The 16,720-nt window shown below is 40.8% G+C and overlaps 1 protein-coding gene across 6 annotated transcripts in view; it reads left to right on the top strand.

Moving 5' to 3' along the window:
• Positions 1 to 16,720, top strand: part of NTN1 (netrin 1) — a 362,388-nt gene that overhangs the window by 226,314 nt on the left and 119,354 nt on the right. The window contains exon 1 of one of the 6 annotated variants that reach the window (XM_056549687.1): positions 13,518 to 16,330. The exons of the other annotated variants lie outside the window; for them this stretch is intronic. The gene's annotated coding sequence lies outside the window, so the exon portion shown is untranslated. Of the gene's footprint in view, positions 1 to 13,517; positions 16,331 to 16,720 lie in introns of those variants that run through there. 6 annotated transcript variants of the gene reach the window in all.

Genomic DNA, 16,720 nt, shown 5'->3' with positions numbered 1-16,720 from the left:
ATAATGCCGAGCCTCCTCCACCTCTCAGTGGTATAGTAATGGGCAGAACAGGAGGCTGCCCACTCTTCGTGTTGCTGATTCAGAGGCACGGCAATTAATTAAAATTGTAGTGCCTGACGTCTAAAGAGACAAAGAGCGGGCTGTGGAGGTGACCCCATGCGGAGTAACCCTTTCTCCACCGCCTTATGACTAAGCGCCGTGCTACACTGGGACTAATATAAGACAGAGCTACTATTTGAATATATTTAGATCCTTTTATGTGGTGCCTGCGGGAATATGCAGCGGACACTTGTGACAACTTCTGTAAAACAAGCAGAATTCTGGGAAATAAGACTTCGCCGACTTTGTACCCCTGAATTATTAAGTCCTATTGTTGTTTATTATTGTTACTGTAACATAATTTATTTTCCATATAAGGCTATGTTCACAAACTGGAAATTTCCAAGTGGAATTCCGCAGAAATATTCCGCTCAGAAATTCTGCTAATTTTAGTGCACATTATCTTCATTGGGGATTCCACTGTCCCATTACGACAGCGCAATATCTGCTGTGGAAATTCCATGCTCCAGATTCTGCAAAATTATAAGACCAGTCTTTAAATTTAGCTAAATTCTGTTCAGGGCCCCATTGAAGTTGGGACTTTTCTGAGTGGAATTCAGTGAAAATTCCTCCTTGTGAAGGGGACAGCGGAAACCCCATTCACCACAATGTGCAGTAAATTTAGCAGAATTTTGTCCAGATTTTTTTTTTAATTCTGCTGTGTGAAGATAGCCTAACAGGTAATACTAGGTGCTACAGGGGTTTCAGACAGTGACACGCTGACACTTGGGTTATAGTGCATACTGTCACTTAGGGTACAGGATAATGATGCGCTGACACTAGGCTCAGGATAATTATACGCTGACACTTGGGGTACAGGATAATGAAATGCTGACACTTGGGGTACAGGATAATGGCACGTCGACACTCGATACAGGATAATGACACTTGGGGTATAGGATAATGACATGCTGACACTTGGGGTACAATATAATGACACGTTGACACTTGGAGTACAGGATAATGACACGGTGACACCTGGGGTACAGGACAGAGACATGGTGGCAATTGGGGTACAGGATAATAAAAAGCTGACACGGGGTACAGGCTAATGACATGCTGACATTTTGCATACAGGATAATGACACACTGTCACTTAGGATAGAGGATAATGACACCCTGACATTTGGGATGCAGGACAATGTATGTTAAAGAAGAAATCCGGTGAAGACAACTTATCCGCAGGATAGGGGATAAATGTTTGATCGCGGGGGTCCGACCGCTGGGACCCCTTGCAATCTCCCATATGGGGCCCAAGCTCTTCGTCACTAGGTTGACTATCGCATCCAGCACTGACATAGGTTGAAACACACACACCCTCCATTAATTTCTATGGAAGAGCCAGAGACAAAGCGTTTGTGTGTCTCCGCTTCTCCCATAGAAATTATTTGGGGGGGGGGGGGTCGTTTTTTGACCAGCGTTACTACTGGGTGCGAAAAGTCACTTCAGGAAGGAGAGCCGGGGCCCCGTACGGGAGATTGCGGGGGTCTTTCTTTATATCAGTGTTTTTGAGTCAGATTGATGTTATATATACTTTCCAAGAGTCTTTACTACTACTACCTATTTGCCTGTAGGTGTCACTGTTGTTTTTGCCGTTTATGAAGAGGACTGTCTATCCTGGGGCTGGGTACATAAGATGATAAACATGAAGTTCATCACAAGGGTGATTCAGTATTTACTTGGTTATTAACCCCTTAACGACCAATGATGAAAATGTACGTCCTGATGTGGCGGTACTTCTATGACTGCGAGTATCAGAGCGGTGCTCGGCCGGTCCCAGCTGCTGATAGCAGCCAGGGACCCGCTGGTAGTGGCTGACATCCGCGATCACGCAGATGTCTGCCATTAACCCCTCAGATGCCGTGATCAATACAGATCACGGCATCTGCGGCAGTATGGCTACATTTTATGCCGATCTGTTCGCCCGCAGGGATCAGATGATCTAACATGGCGGACGGAGGTCTCCTCACCTGCCTCTGCCGCCTTCTTCTGCTCTGATTAGAGATGAGCGAACTTCTCGGCTCGGCAGTTGATGACTTTTCCTGCGTAAATTAGTTCAGCCTTCAGGTGCTCCGGTGGGCTGGAAAAGGTGGATACATTCCTAGGAAAGAGTCTCCTAGGACTGTATCCACCTTTTCCAGCCCACCGGAGCACCTGAAAGCTGAACTAATTTATGCAGGAAAAGTCATCAAGATAATAATGATCAGTGCTTTGCCATATGCATAGCACTGAACAGTATTAGCAATTAAGTTATTGCTATAAATAGTCCCCTATAAGGACATAAAAAGTGTAAAAAAAAAAATTATAATAATAATAAAGTAAAAATTTTATTTTAAAGTGAAAATCCCCTCTCCCAATAAAAATGTAGAATGCCCCTTTTTCCCATTTTACCCCCAAAAAGTGTAACAAATTTTTTTTATAAAGATATTTGGTATCGCCACATGCGTAAATGTCCGAACTATTCAAATATAATGTTAATGATCCCATACAGTGAACGGCGTGAATGTAAAAAAAAAAAAAGGGCCAAAATTGCTGCTTTTTTTGTCACATTTTATTTAAAAAAAATTATAAAAATTGTATATATAAAAATGTGATATCAATAAAAAGTACAGATCACGGTGCAAAAAATGAGCCCTCATACCGCCACTTATACGGAAAAATGAAAAAGTTATAGGTCATCAAAATAGAGGGATTTTAAACGTACTAATTTGGTTAAAAAGTGTGCGATTTTTTTTTAAGTGCAACAATAATAGAAAAGGATGTAATCATGGGTATCATTTTAATCGTATTGACCCACAGAATAAAGAACACGTCATTTTTACCGTAAATTGTACGGCGTGAAAACGAACCCTTCCAAAATTTGCTAGATTGCAGGTTTTTTTTTAATTTCCCCACACAAATAGTATTTTTGGGGTTTTAGTAAAATGTCATTACAAAGGACAACTGGTCACGCAAACAAGCCCGCATACTAGTCTGTAGATGAAAATATAAGAGAGTTATGATTTTTAGAAGGCGAGGAGGAAAAAACAAAAATGCAAAAATAAAATTGGCCTGGTCCTTAAGGTCAAAATGGGCTTGGTCCTTAGGGGTTAAACAAGTCAACAGTTTTTGTGTGATTTCTACATTTGGGGGCAAAATTGTTTGAATTGCACAATTATTGGTATAGGTATACCATAAAGTGGTAAAGTAATAACTTTTTTTTTTCTTTTGCATGATTTAAAAGTAAAGTCTACTGTGCTTTTAAAAGGCCCCCTCTATAAAAGTGTCAACTCCGTGTCTTATGCCCAAAAATTACCTTCTCAGATGACTCACATTTCCAGCGCAATGAAAAATTGCCAATTGAGGGCACAGTTGGGAGGCTGTAGCATAGATTCCGATGAAATAACCAGACAAAATAACATACTTTGCACTAATTTTTTGCCTGATAAAGTCCAGTAAAATATTGGTTTCCATGCTGGAAACCCGACAGGCCCCAATAAAGCCAATAGGGTTTATCGAGTTATATTGATGTCTATCGTGCAGATGAGCATACAAAACAACAAAGCTCCAGACAACGATGTGAACCCAGGAATTGTTGCATTTTTGTTTCAGAAATTTCTATGACTGTTGTACATACAGTAGACCCCTAATTTATGGCCATACACATCAGATAGATACGCTCTGACAGCCGTCTCTCCCAACCCCCTGTACATGTACACGCCCAGTTGAGTTTGCATGTGTACTGAATGGAGAGAAATATTTGATTTTTGGGGATGGTTGGGAGGCCACTGAGCACCATGGTCATCATACCCCAAGGAAATCATCGAGTTTGGCCAATACATGACTAATATCTACGGCCATCTTATTAGACTTCGATTTGAATCGTTTTTCCAGCCACATATGAAAGCAGGAGTAAAAGAAAGTGGTCGCATGAACATTGCTAAATGTTTCTTCTATCTGTCCTGTCTATTAAAACCCCTCTCAAATACACGGTCATCTTCAGTAAACACTTTCCAGCTAAATGGAAAAAACGGCTTATGTTCTATGAAGAGAATAAAAATATATATTTTTTAAATTGCATTTTGTGTTTTTTTTGTGTTTTTTTTAATTTATAGCATAAGGCTCCCCTGTCACCATGCAGTGGACAATTATGTAGCTGCTGGCATCTAAGTTTTTGACTTGATGAATACATATCTGATGTTTCATCCAATATATTGCAGAGATAAGGATAGCAAAGTAATCCAGAGTTCAAGGCAGACTCCATGCCTGAACAAATCCATGAACATAGGGAACAGAGTATCCTGCTTAGAGTAGATGCTCTTCAATGCCTGTAACGGAAAGGAAAGGAAACATGTTTTCTGCTCTGCCAGCTTGTCAATTGAAGATAAGACTCTATGTCCACCTGGAAAGTGCAGTTCTCTGTTCTTTTAGAAAAACCCAAATACATTTAAGGTTTAATAAGTGATAGATGCTCTTAAAACGTGTGTGTATGTAGATAAAGTAATCCACTAACCTGAGAGTAGACCCCAAACTGACCTGCTCTGTCAACTTTCATGCCCTCAGTCACCCATTGCTGGAACTTCTTGGTCTAATCTATATAAGATCTCGTGTAATTTCTGACTCAAATGTGAAAGTCTCTTACTATTTTCTATAACCTCCTCCCCATTTTCATTTCCGCACACAGATAAGGTGTAATTTAAGGTCTTTCATTTTGCCTTTATGGATGATTCCATGTGCAGCCGCTTTATGTTTCACTCTGCCTAAATTTGAGTGACTGTGGCATGTCTGCGTAACATGTAGAGGCAGTCTCTTATGTAGTATATACAACTTCCTGTGGTCAGTTCTGTAAAGGTTCTTAATTGGGGGTTACCAATATGGGAAGTCAAGTGCTGATAACATTTTTAAGACTAGGCCATCAATATCAGATTTATAGGATCTAACTCAAAATACACCCACATCTAGCAGCTGATCAAAGAGGCTATAGTGCTTCCACATGTTCATTGTTTACTTGGCAAAGCGCTATGCATTTGGCAGTGGCTGTGCCTGGTACTGTAACTCATATCTTAGTACTAGAGAGCTGCAGTATTATACGCAGTCACTACCAAATGTACAGCGCTGTGCCAGGTAAACAGTGAGGAGGCCAGAGACCCCCAGTATCTTCAATAATAGGCCAAAAATGATAACGTTCTTAAAAACCATTAGTGGGTAGCTCAATAAATGTTGGTGACAGACTGAAATTCATATGTGCGTTTATATGGACCATGCAATATTACCATATGTACCGATTACGCTTAAGTATGTCCCATGTCTTATCCAATTGTTTCCTTTATGTCCCCTGAGGAAGCAGACATTACGGTTTGTAGAAATGTGTTGTGACTTCTATGTATGTAATCTATAAGTGTTGTCAGTGTTTGTAGAGTAAAATGAGGGATTTGCTGAGTAAGACTGATGGGGGTCATAATTTTTAAGACCGGTGCTCCGCTTGTGGGTCAGGAGGGAGGGTCAAGTGTTAGGAAGAGAGTCCTTCCTTTTATTACCCTTTCCTTAACACAGAAGTTCTCTCACATTAGGTATATTTCAGCAGAACCTGCTGCCTTCTAAGGTGTATGGGGGCCTCCAGAATGTCCCCTGACAACAGAGAGAAGGACTGTATTTGTTCAATTTCAGTTACCTGATCCCTCTGTCCTGTTGGACTACAAGCGTTCGGCTGACAGCTTTCTCATATGTAAGGCTACTACCGTTAAATTGTGGCTAGCAGAGCCACAGCACTAGATTGCACTCACCTCTGGACCAGATGAAAAGTGATTGTGCTACAATGACTCTTTTATGGCCTAATGCTACTTGTTGAGTTATTTCAGGTGATCGTTGGTGCTATTACATGTTATAACCTCTATATTGAATTGATATTGAACATTTCACTATTATCACAGATGGGGATTCTTTACTGCAAGAGCAGTGAGACTATGAAACTCTCTCCCACATGATATGATGGTTGATTCATTAAACAAGTTCAAGAGGGGCCTGGATAATACAGTGGGGCAAAAAAGTATTTAGTCAGCCACCAATTGTGCAAGTTCTCCAACTTAAAAAGATGAGAGAGGCCTGTAACTTTCATCATAGGTATACCTCAACTATGAGAGACATGAGAAAAAACATCCATAAAATCACATTGTCTGATTTTTTAAGAATTTATTTGCAAATCATGGTGGAAAATAAGTATTTGGTTAATAACAAAAGTTAATTTCAATACTTTGTTATATACTCTTAGTTGGCAATGACAGAGGTCAAACGTTTTCTGTAAGTCTTCACAAGGTTTTCACACACTGTTGCTGGTATTTTGGCCCATTCCTCCATGCAGATCTCCTCTAGAGCAGTGATGTTTTGGGGCTGTCGCTGGGCAACAAAGACTTTCAACTCCCTCCAAAGGTTTTCTATGGGGTTGAGATCTGGAGACTGGCTAGGCCACTCCAGGACCTTGAAATAATTCTTACGAAGCCACTCCTTCGTTGCCCGGGTGGTGTGTTTGGGATTATTGTCATGCTGAAAGACCCAGCCACGTTTCATCTTCAATGCCCTTGCTGATGGAAGAATGTTTTCACTGAAAATCTCAAGATACATGGCCCCATTCATTCTTTCCTTTACACGGATCAGTCGTCCTGGTCCCTTAGCAGAAAAACAGCCCCAAAGCATGATGTTTCCACACCCATGCTTCACAGTAGGTATGGTGTTCTTTGGATGCAACTCAGCATTCTTTGTCCTCCAAACACGATGAGTTGAGTTTTTACCAAAAAGTTCTACTTTGGTTTCATCTGACCATATGACATTTTCCCAATCCTCTTCTGGATCATCCAAATGCTCTCTAGGGAACTTCAGACGGGCCCAGACATGTACTGGCTTAAGGAGGGGACACGTTTGGCACTACATGATTTGAGTCCCTGGCAGCGTAGTGTGTTACTGATGGTAGCCTTTGTTACTTTGGTCACAGGTCTCTGCAGGTCATTCACTAGGTCATCCACAGTTGATTTATTCACACCAAGCTGCTTGCCAATTGCAGATTCAGTCTTCCCAGCCTGGTGCAGGTCTACAATTTGTTTCTGGTGTCCTTCGACAGCTCTTTGGTCTTGGCCATAGTGTAGTTTGGAGTGTTACTGTTTGAGGTTGTGGACAGGTGTCTTTTATACTGATAAGTTCAAACAGGAGCCATTAATACAGGTAATGAGTGGAGGACAGAGGAGACTCTTAAAGAAGTTGTTACAGGTCTGTGAGAGCCAGAAATCTTGCTTGTTTGTAGGTGACCAAATACTTATTTTCCACCATAATTTGAAATCGGACAATGTGATTTTATGGATTTTTTTTTTCTCATTATATCTCTCTGATCTTTTTAGGTGGTAGAACTTGCACAATTGGTGGCTGACTAAATACTTTTTTGCCCCATTGTATTAAAGGGGTACTACCGCGCTGACAACTTATCTCCTATCTAAAGGATAGGGGATAAGTTGCCTGATCGCACGGGGTCCCGCCGCTGGGGACCCATGCTATCTCGCACGCAGCACCCAGCTCTCATCAGGCCCCGGAGCGAACATCGCTCCGGGTCTGATGACTGCCGATCACGGGGCCGGAGTATAGTCACATCACGGCTCCGCCCCCATGTGACATCACGCTCCGCCCCCTCAATGTAAGTCTATGGCAGGGGGCGAGACATAGGTGATAAGGGATAAGTTGTCAGCACGGTAGTATCCCTTTAAGTTAGGGTGAATAATTTTTTTTAAATAGGACAGTGATCCAGGGATTTATTCTAATCGCCACCATACTAGCATACTAGGTAACGTGAAGGAATTTTTTCCTTCATAAAGAGCAATTGGCATCGCACAACATAAAGGTTCTTTGGCTTCCTCTGGATCAACACAGCAGGATTATAGGTTGAACTTAATTGAAACCTAATGGCTTCCTTATAAACGATGTAACCATCTGGATCCAGGTAATGCAATGTAATCCATACATACAGCTATCACCAGTATTTCAGGCTGTCCACACCACTTGTCTTCCATTTTACATCAAACATTTTGGGCTAAAAAACATACTAATAGGTGAATTTGGAATTCAGAGTGTAAGCTCCAATGGAACAGGGACTGGTTGAAGTGATGACAAGCTCTGTACAGCCCTGCCTAATATGTGGGATATATAAATAAAATGAATAAGGAGTGCTTTCAGTCAAGGGCCTGCATTAAGATGCAGTATCATATTATTTTGCCACCTTTTACCTGCATCTCTATACATGAACTATTGTGCAGCATATTTCGCAGTCATGTGCGATGTTGTTACATCACTGCGAAAAAATGCTTCATTTGGATTAATAATGACCTACTAACCCCCCCCGAGACACACACACATATACACACACACACACACAACACGACCACAGGCAAGAAGGTTTCCAGATCATTAAAGGGTTTTATAGGCCGTTTCACAGCAGTGATTTAACAAATTTATCCTGCAGCGAACTGTCTGTGTGAATGGGGTATCCTGCTAAGATGTGGTAGGAGGGGGAATTAGTGGTGAGGAGGGGGCAGGGACACTGTGCTTGCCAAAGACACCCCACTGTTTTACCAAAGCTGGGAGCAGATTAATCAGACACTAATTCGATTTGCAACAGCGAAAGGATTTTTTTTTTTCACAGCTAGTGTTTAGGAATTCGGCAGGGGCAGCCATACATAAAGGAGAGGGGGCAAATTAGCATAGACCCCCATTTCCAAATGATTCCGCCTGATCCAGTGCTTGTTTGTTCTCCTTTAGCACTGATTATAGTCTGCTCGCCTTGACTGACAGATTGTATGTAAAAAGGCGAGCTGCTTAAGTGTGGAAATAGGACTGACCTAGTAATGAGGGGCTATCAGCCCCTTACAGTGAAGTGAAAGGGAGAAGGGCTGAGAAAATGGATTGAAAAAGGTGTTTGGGTGCCACATAACTTTTTTTCTTTATTTTTTTTATTTTTGCCCTTCTGTCCCCGGGCGCTGTTTTTTTTTTTTTTTTTTGCCTGCATGTGTGCTGAGGGTTTCAAAGTCTTCCCAGATCCGCTGATAAGACACAGATTTGTAAAGGTGTTTTGAAAGGTCTCCGATCAATCTTCTCCTGGATAGGGGAGAGCACAAAGAGACTGACTTGGTGACAAAAATAAAAAGAGAAACTCTAATCCCGCAACACTTTCTGTTTACGCCTCAATTCAGCTGCATTAACCCCTCGTCTACTGACAAGGAGACAAGAAAATAAATACTTTTGTCAGCTACACATATCTGCGACTAACTACTGTTCTATTACAGTGACCACAAGTTCGAATATTTTATTGTCCTTTACCCCTGGTGTCAGCTCGTCATTTTCCTGTACCTCAAGTGTCAGTGTGTCACTGTCCTGTACTCCAAGCATCAACGTGTCATTACCTGGTACCCTACGTGCATTGTGTCATTGCCCTGTATCCTAAGTGTCAGCATGTTATTGCCCAGTACCCCAAGTGTCAGTGTACTATTATCCTGTACCCCAAGTGTAAGACATCATTATCCTGTTACCCAAGTATCAGTATGTTATTGTCTGTTTCCCCAAGGGACATCATGTCAATACCCAGTACCCAAAGTGTCAGCGTGTCCTTATCTTTCACCCCAATTGTCAGCGTGTCATCGTCCTGTAACCTGAGTGTCAGTCTCATCTTATCCTGTATCCCAAGTGTCAGGGACGTATTCATAACCTGAAGACTTTTACTAATTCTATTCCAAAGTATTGTAGTATTTAGTCATATGTATTTCTCTAAGTAATTATACCATTATAGTCTTTGTTTACAATACCCAGTTTAATCGGTTATATTCATATGTGAGTGACCACAGTACAGTAGAACGCTGAAATATGACAGATGCCAAAAAATAGTGTCTGTACTTGTGTTTGATGGTAGTCTTGCAATTCTTCTGTGATTTTTTGCCCCAATGTTTATTTATAACAGCATACAAAATCAGTGTCGTCTTAGGTTTTCCCAGGTTGCAGTGTGGCCCAAGACATTACATCACTAGTCAGGCGATGAAATGGAGCCAGTCTACTTCAATGGGTGGTGCGACCGCTGGGTGGGAGGGAGCTCATTCTGCTAGAAATTGTAGTTTTGATAACAGCTGGACGCACCCTGGTTAGAAAACACAGGTTTATTGCATTGGTCTATTGCAGGTGTGTTTCAATGGGTGGGGTGGCTGATGTGTGAGAGTAAAAAAGTGACCTCATATTTAAAAACAGGGAATCATTGGACTTTTAGTTGGAGGGAGGGAACTAACAGGAAATAGCCATTTCACAAAAAGATACACATCGTTATGGTGAACATAGCCATTTAGCTCTAAGACGAGCACGGATCTTACCTAAGCATGTCCATTACTGTCCTGCAGGTAAGTACAGTGATCCCTCAACTTACAATCTCCTCAACATATGGTCTTTTCTGGACCATTGTAACTTAAAACCAGACTTAACATACAATACTACAGACAGTCCAGCTCTGCAAAAGGTGTCAATGGCTGAAAGATCTGACATATCTGAATGGGCATTTCTCTGGTAAAACATCTGCATTACTCAAGTGCATGCACTGATGGGTAGTGCCTCCCTACTGTACAGGGAGTTACTACATGTTCTATATTACTCTTTACCTGTGCCAGGGTTAGCTGCTCCTTTGGACACCAGGTGAGGGCGGCTCCATTATACTTTTTTGGGACACTGTGTGTACTGTACAGGACCCTGAAGAAGCTCCTGTCCTCTACATAGACAGTGATTTACAGCTTCCAGCAGCTCTTTCTTATTTTTATATATAAGGATTTGCTTTATCTATATTAGTTATCTGCATATTTTTCTTTAATCCTCACTTTTTCCTATTTTTGGATGACATTTTGGGGGCTTCAGAACCAATTACCAGGTTTCCAAAGAGTTATGGTCTCAACATACAATGGTTTCAACATAAAGTGGTTGTCCTGGAACCTATTAATATTGTAACTTGAGGGACCACTGTACTAAAATCACCTTCTGGTGGATAACCCCTTTAATTTCCATCATTTTCTCTTTGACTATCTATCCTTTCACTTCTCTTGGGTTGGGCTTAATTAGTAGAACAGATTGACAATTCCCCCTTAAATGTCTCAGTAACATCATAAGCTATTATTACACGATTTGCATAAGCTGTTTCCTTTATAAGCACTGACTATTTAGGATGTAATGCCTCTAACCCCTCTTTTTTTGTTCTCTGGGTTTTTTCCCCATCATAATGATCAATGTGTTGTTTACATTGAAATTCCCAGATCCGAAATAAAACATCATCGATGTATCGGTTGTAAAAGCTCTTTAGCAACATAATGAAAAGCATTGTCTTGGTAGGGGGGGTTTTGTGAAGAACACTTATTTATCTTTGAAAACCATTGAAAACCAATGTATGAATCACATAGGAAGTAAAGTATTCCAGAAACAAAAATGCCATTTGACAATTGTGTTACTGGTGTTTCTTGGGCATATCTTTCATCCATACAAAGCATTCATGAACTCACTTTTAATTACATGGTGAACTGTTGCTATGGTTGTATATACAGAACATATCAATATGATGTAATAAATGATTTAAGTAAATAGACACTAGTGGGAAGTTATTGTCTCGAAAGACACCTACATATAGGATTTTCTTCTGCTGAGCATGGGGCTAAACAGGCTGGAGGATATTTTAACAACTTGGTGGACCAGTCTTGTTGCCCTAACTTCATATGCTAAGAGACTATTTTTTGTTATTGTTGAAGGCCTCGTCCGCAGTGCTGAAATTCAGCCAGCATGGTTTTCATTGCTGCTCTGTGCACACTGCGGAACAGTGGGGCTCCAAGTGATCAGGGTGGTCCCTGGCAAATTCTCCCTGCACTGCCATTTTGAGTATAGGGATTTTGCTCTAGATTTACGGAGGATTTAACCTCTATAAATTGAAGGAGCAAAAACTGTGGTGGAAATATGCAACATGAATTGACATGCTGCAAATTTTAAAATCCGCACTACATGTCCAGTGCACTGCAGATTTTTTTTGGCAAATCTGCAAGTGGGGCCAAGTTTGGGGCCTCCACCGCAGATTGAGCTCAGCAGTGGAAACAGAACTATATAGTCCTATTTGTGGGGGGACACCAATGGAGACTGACTGACCCCACATCTGTTGGGGTTCTGTCTGGTGTCTGTCATTTCACAGAGTGAAAGCAGCCATTTCACTGTAAGCAGACAAAATACTGCCTGCTGTTTATTTTCTTTGTTTTTGCTCAATTATTTAAACAGATTTGAACTGTGTCTCTGACACAGATGGGAACATATCTGGAAATCATTCCAGTGTGAATTTACCCTTAATCACTTCGCAATTAATGGCAATACACAAATGGGCATTTTTAGATCCAAAAACATTTTATATGTGGTTACTAATGAAAATATAAGACTCTTTTTAAAATGGTTCTTAAAGAAAATGGCTACTTAAAAATCCCACCACTAGTTGTCCCTATACTTACTAGAACACTAACTAGTCCTGCAGCAGCATCAGGCTTGCCCATGAGTCATGGACAAAAGATGACTCATGGACAAGGCTGAATGAACAGATACACCAATCACCTCCCACCACCAAAATGGAGTGACACGCCGCCTTCACCTTACACGATTTCTAACACTGTGAGCAACTGAAATTAAGTATTTTTATTATGAATATAGGTGTTAGAGGCATAAATAGATTAGGTATTGAGTAACATATTAATTGTTTGTGGCATCTGACATGTATGCTTTAACTGTGTGAGTTTGGCCACTGTTATTTGCTGGGGGGACTTTATGGGGGTTCATACAGTTTTACCGAAATAACGTCAAACTCCTTGGCAAACCAGAGCGGTGATTCCCAATGCTATTACCATAGGGGGAACACCTACTCCTATTATCTAAAAAAAATAATATTTGGATTAGGGTGAGTTAAGTCTGGTGATCCCCTGACAGAACAGAGGAACATTAGAAGAGGAATCTCAGACTAGCTCTCTTTTCAGCAGAAGCACCACAAAAGTTTAGTAGGTGTACAGATGTGTAGTAGTGGTGCCCAATGGAAGTATAGTCGTAGTCAATATGTAGAGAAAAGTATTAGTCTGCTCAGTGTCTTTAAGTCAGCTGTGCAATATGGGAGACTAAGGTGTGGGAGAACTAAAATGTCAGTGGAATTTTAGTTCTCCCACACCTTAGTCTCCCATATTGCACAGCTGACTTAAAAACACTGAGGAGACCAAGTGCTTTTCTCTACATTATTACTACGACTATCCTTCCATTGGGAGTGAAGAAATTTAATTGTAGTAAAACATATCAAAACATGACAGCATTACATTGTTAGCATTTTCTTTATTTTTGTTACATTCAGGTGTACAAATTTAACTTTTAAAGACATATTTTATTTAAACATATAAGATAATATACAATTAAAAAGATATGTATACTGAAAACAGTCCAAGGAAAATGCAATTACTGCAATTATATATTTAGGGTGAATGTTTATATAGTGTATTATAGGCTAAAATGAATGGTCTTCTGCTGTGCCAAGTAGACATACCCTGATGAGACTTCAGAGGAAACATGTTAGTAGTGGTCACAATTATGTCAGGAATTTGCTTGTCTATTTTCCCCAGGTAGACAAGCTGAGTGAGTACAAATATCTGTAAGCTAGAGGACTGACACATCTTACAGCCTCTGGTAGAACATACCGTACAAACAGAGAGAAGAGTTTAACAAGAGATGATCTACAGCCCATAGACACTTTTACAATATTAAAAAAATCTTGTTTTCTTTTCTATTTTAGTAGGAACCTGTCATCATGCTGCCTAAATCATTGGAATGGACCCCCACAGCTTTTCCCTGCTCTACCAGCCTTGATTGATACATTTCTCCTTCTTTGGATATAGAGAAGAATTGATCAATAAAGGCCAGGGAGGAGCAGGCAGAAGCCACCAGGGCCGTCCTGATGACTTGTGATTCAGATAACAGAAAGTGATGACAGGATCTCTTTAACAAACCTACACTTGCTTGCTATTGTTAAATCCAGGTCTTCTTCTAAAACAAAAAATCCTATTCACTTCCTGTAGTCTCTCTGATAAATGTCTTTCTTAATGCTTTCCCCATGTTGGACAGCCTTATCCTGGATGGACAGTCCCCCTACACTGTGTCCTAGGGATCACCAGACTCCATACACTGTTTCCTGAGGATGAACAGATTACCTATACTGAGTCGTATTGATGGACATATACTGTGACTCCATATACTGTGTCTTAGCGATGGATAGGCTCCCTACATTGTGTCCTAGAGATAGAAAGGCTCTGTTATAGACATGGGCAGGTTACGTATACTTTTTTATGGACACTCATCTTGTAGATTTTCCTAGAGACATACAGGCTGCCTACTCTCTCCTATGGGAAATGTAAAATAGAAAATAGTAACATCGGGCTTTTTATCACCATCTTATAAGTATATTTCTTTTTAATTCAATCAATTACTTACAACTTCAACCCAACCTAAAACTGACTGTGACTTCATGGCCCTGCTGTTTAGACCTCTCCGTGGACAGTCATGCTATCTTAAAACCCCTTCCAGCATAGACAAATATTACAGCCTTGGAGAGAAATTCATGCATCATGAGAAAACATACTGATAGGTTAATTTGTCATTTAGATTGTGAGCTCCACTGGGGACAGACAACCTCTGTGATAACCTCTGTACAGCTCTGCGGAATATGTTTTCACTATAATTATTATCATGATTACTATTATTATTAGTGACCATCTAAAGGTGCTGGCAGAGGTGACATAACATTTGCCAGTGTTCTGCTAATGTAGTCAGGAAGATCAACTGCAGGAAATTTTGTACACAGGTAAAAGTTAGATATAATGGAATTGATGTAGATTCAATTCACAAAGTGCCATGCATATATAGCAGGATACTGTGCAGTCTGGTACCATCTCAGAACTTCAAGGGGTATTCCCATCTCCTGATCTTGACTTTCTGGCCTGTTTGCAACTGCTGGAGATGATCAGAAAGCGGAAAGCCCTTGAAGCGGGAAAGTTATGCAACCTGTGAAACTCCAATTGACTTTAATGGGAATTGCGCAAATGCAGCAGCCCCACGAGCTACGTTGTTTATGTAACTTTGGGAGTTGGAATGCAGTTTGTCTTTGGGATCATTTAGCTGAAAAATAATCCAGAAGGCAAACTGCATTCTATCCAGAATGCACAGAACCACTTGAAAGTGAAAACCCCATGCAACACAGACACCTGTGAGGGCAGGAAGTACAACATAGGACAGTGCTGGCGAATAGGTGCACACCCACTGAAAAACTGAGAACTGAAATGGAGATGATAGCTTGAATAAAATAAATACATACAACAGTGCAAATCTATGGCTCTGAGGACACCAAGTGAGACCAGATCATTTTTAAATTCTTTTAAATACTAATGTACAATTAAAAATTCTTATTAATGATAATAATAATAATCATTCCTGTATTTATATAGCACCAACATATTCCACAGCACTCTACAGTGCTTGACCATTTTAGATCCCCTCTACAGTATATAGGCAGACTCACTATTGCAGTGACTGTGTTATGTGAAGTCTCTTGGTATGAGTACAGCCTCTCTGCTTTCCCAGCTCCACAGTCTCTTTAGGTATTGTACATATAGACATCTGTCAGTCTCTTCCATATATATATATATTTGGAGTTTCTTGCAGGGTGGGGACTCTCTTGCCCATCAGGCCCTGACACTTGTCTATAAGCATATATCTCAGCAGTCCCATAACCTTGCAGCTTTTTTACATCTGTCACTGTAAGGACATAATGGGACATCTCTCACACCATGCACACCATACAACCTGTCAGCACCCACCACTTCATCTAACTTTATTCACTCTCAAGACAGACTTTGCTTGAGATCATTTCAGCCAGACAGTCTCAGTGCAAGAAACGACCCCCATGCCTCCAGCCTCTGTCATGATTGACACCTCCTTATATACTGTACATGCAGGAAATGCAAACCTTCACTCTGTAGCAGTATACGGCAGGCAAAGCACAGCAGACACTATTAAGAGCGGCAGCCTCCACCTTTATCCATCCAGATTCTACTAAAAAGGACATAGCCTTGTTCCATGCAGCCTCTACTAAGACAGATACAACCTTTTATGCCTATGGCCTCTACTAAGATAGTTACAGCTCCTGGTAAGAATCAAACAGTCCTGCAATCTCTAGGAATACCGATTTAATTATTCTCAACAGATTCCAGTGTCCGCAGTCTCCACCAAGAAATATGGTCTTCTTTACTGCTGCCTCTTCCCTGTACACTTAACCAGTTAACTGTTTCCTAGAACCTGTTGTCATATTCTCATTCCCTAAGTTACATTTGTCTGTCTTCTAAGCCCTTGCTAGAACTTCTTACCTCTGAGACTTTTTCAGTCCTTGTTTGTTTGCCTGTCCTATCACTCTCTTGCCTCATCTTTCTTCTCAGTTTTTTTTTTTTTTGCAAAATGCAATTGACCTCTTATTTTTGGTGCTCACCTTATCTGCAGGCTCTCCCTGTCCCCTTCTGTCTCACACTTTCCCTTGGCTAAG

The sequence above is a fragment of the Hyla sarda genome, chromosome 13, assembly GCF_029499605.1.
Source record: "Hyla sarda isolate aHylSar1 chromosome 13, aHylSar1.hap1, whole genome shotgun sequence".
Taxonomy (NCBI): Eukaryota; Metazoa; Chordata; class Amphibia; order Anura; family Hylidae; genus Hyla; species Hyla sarda.
The sequence above is the reverse complement of the archived record's forward strand: the minus strand, read 5'-3'. Positions and strand labels throughout refer to the sequence as shown.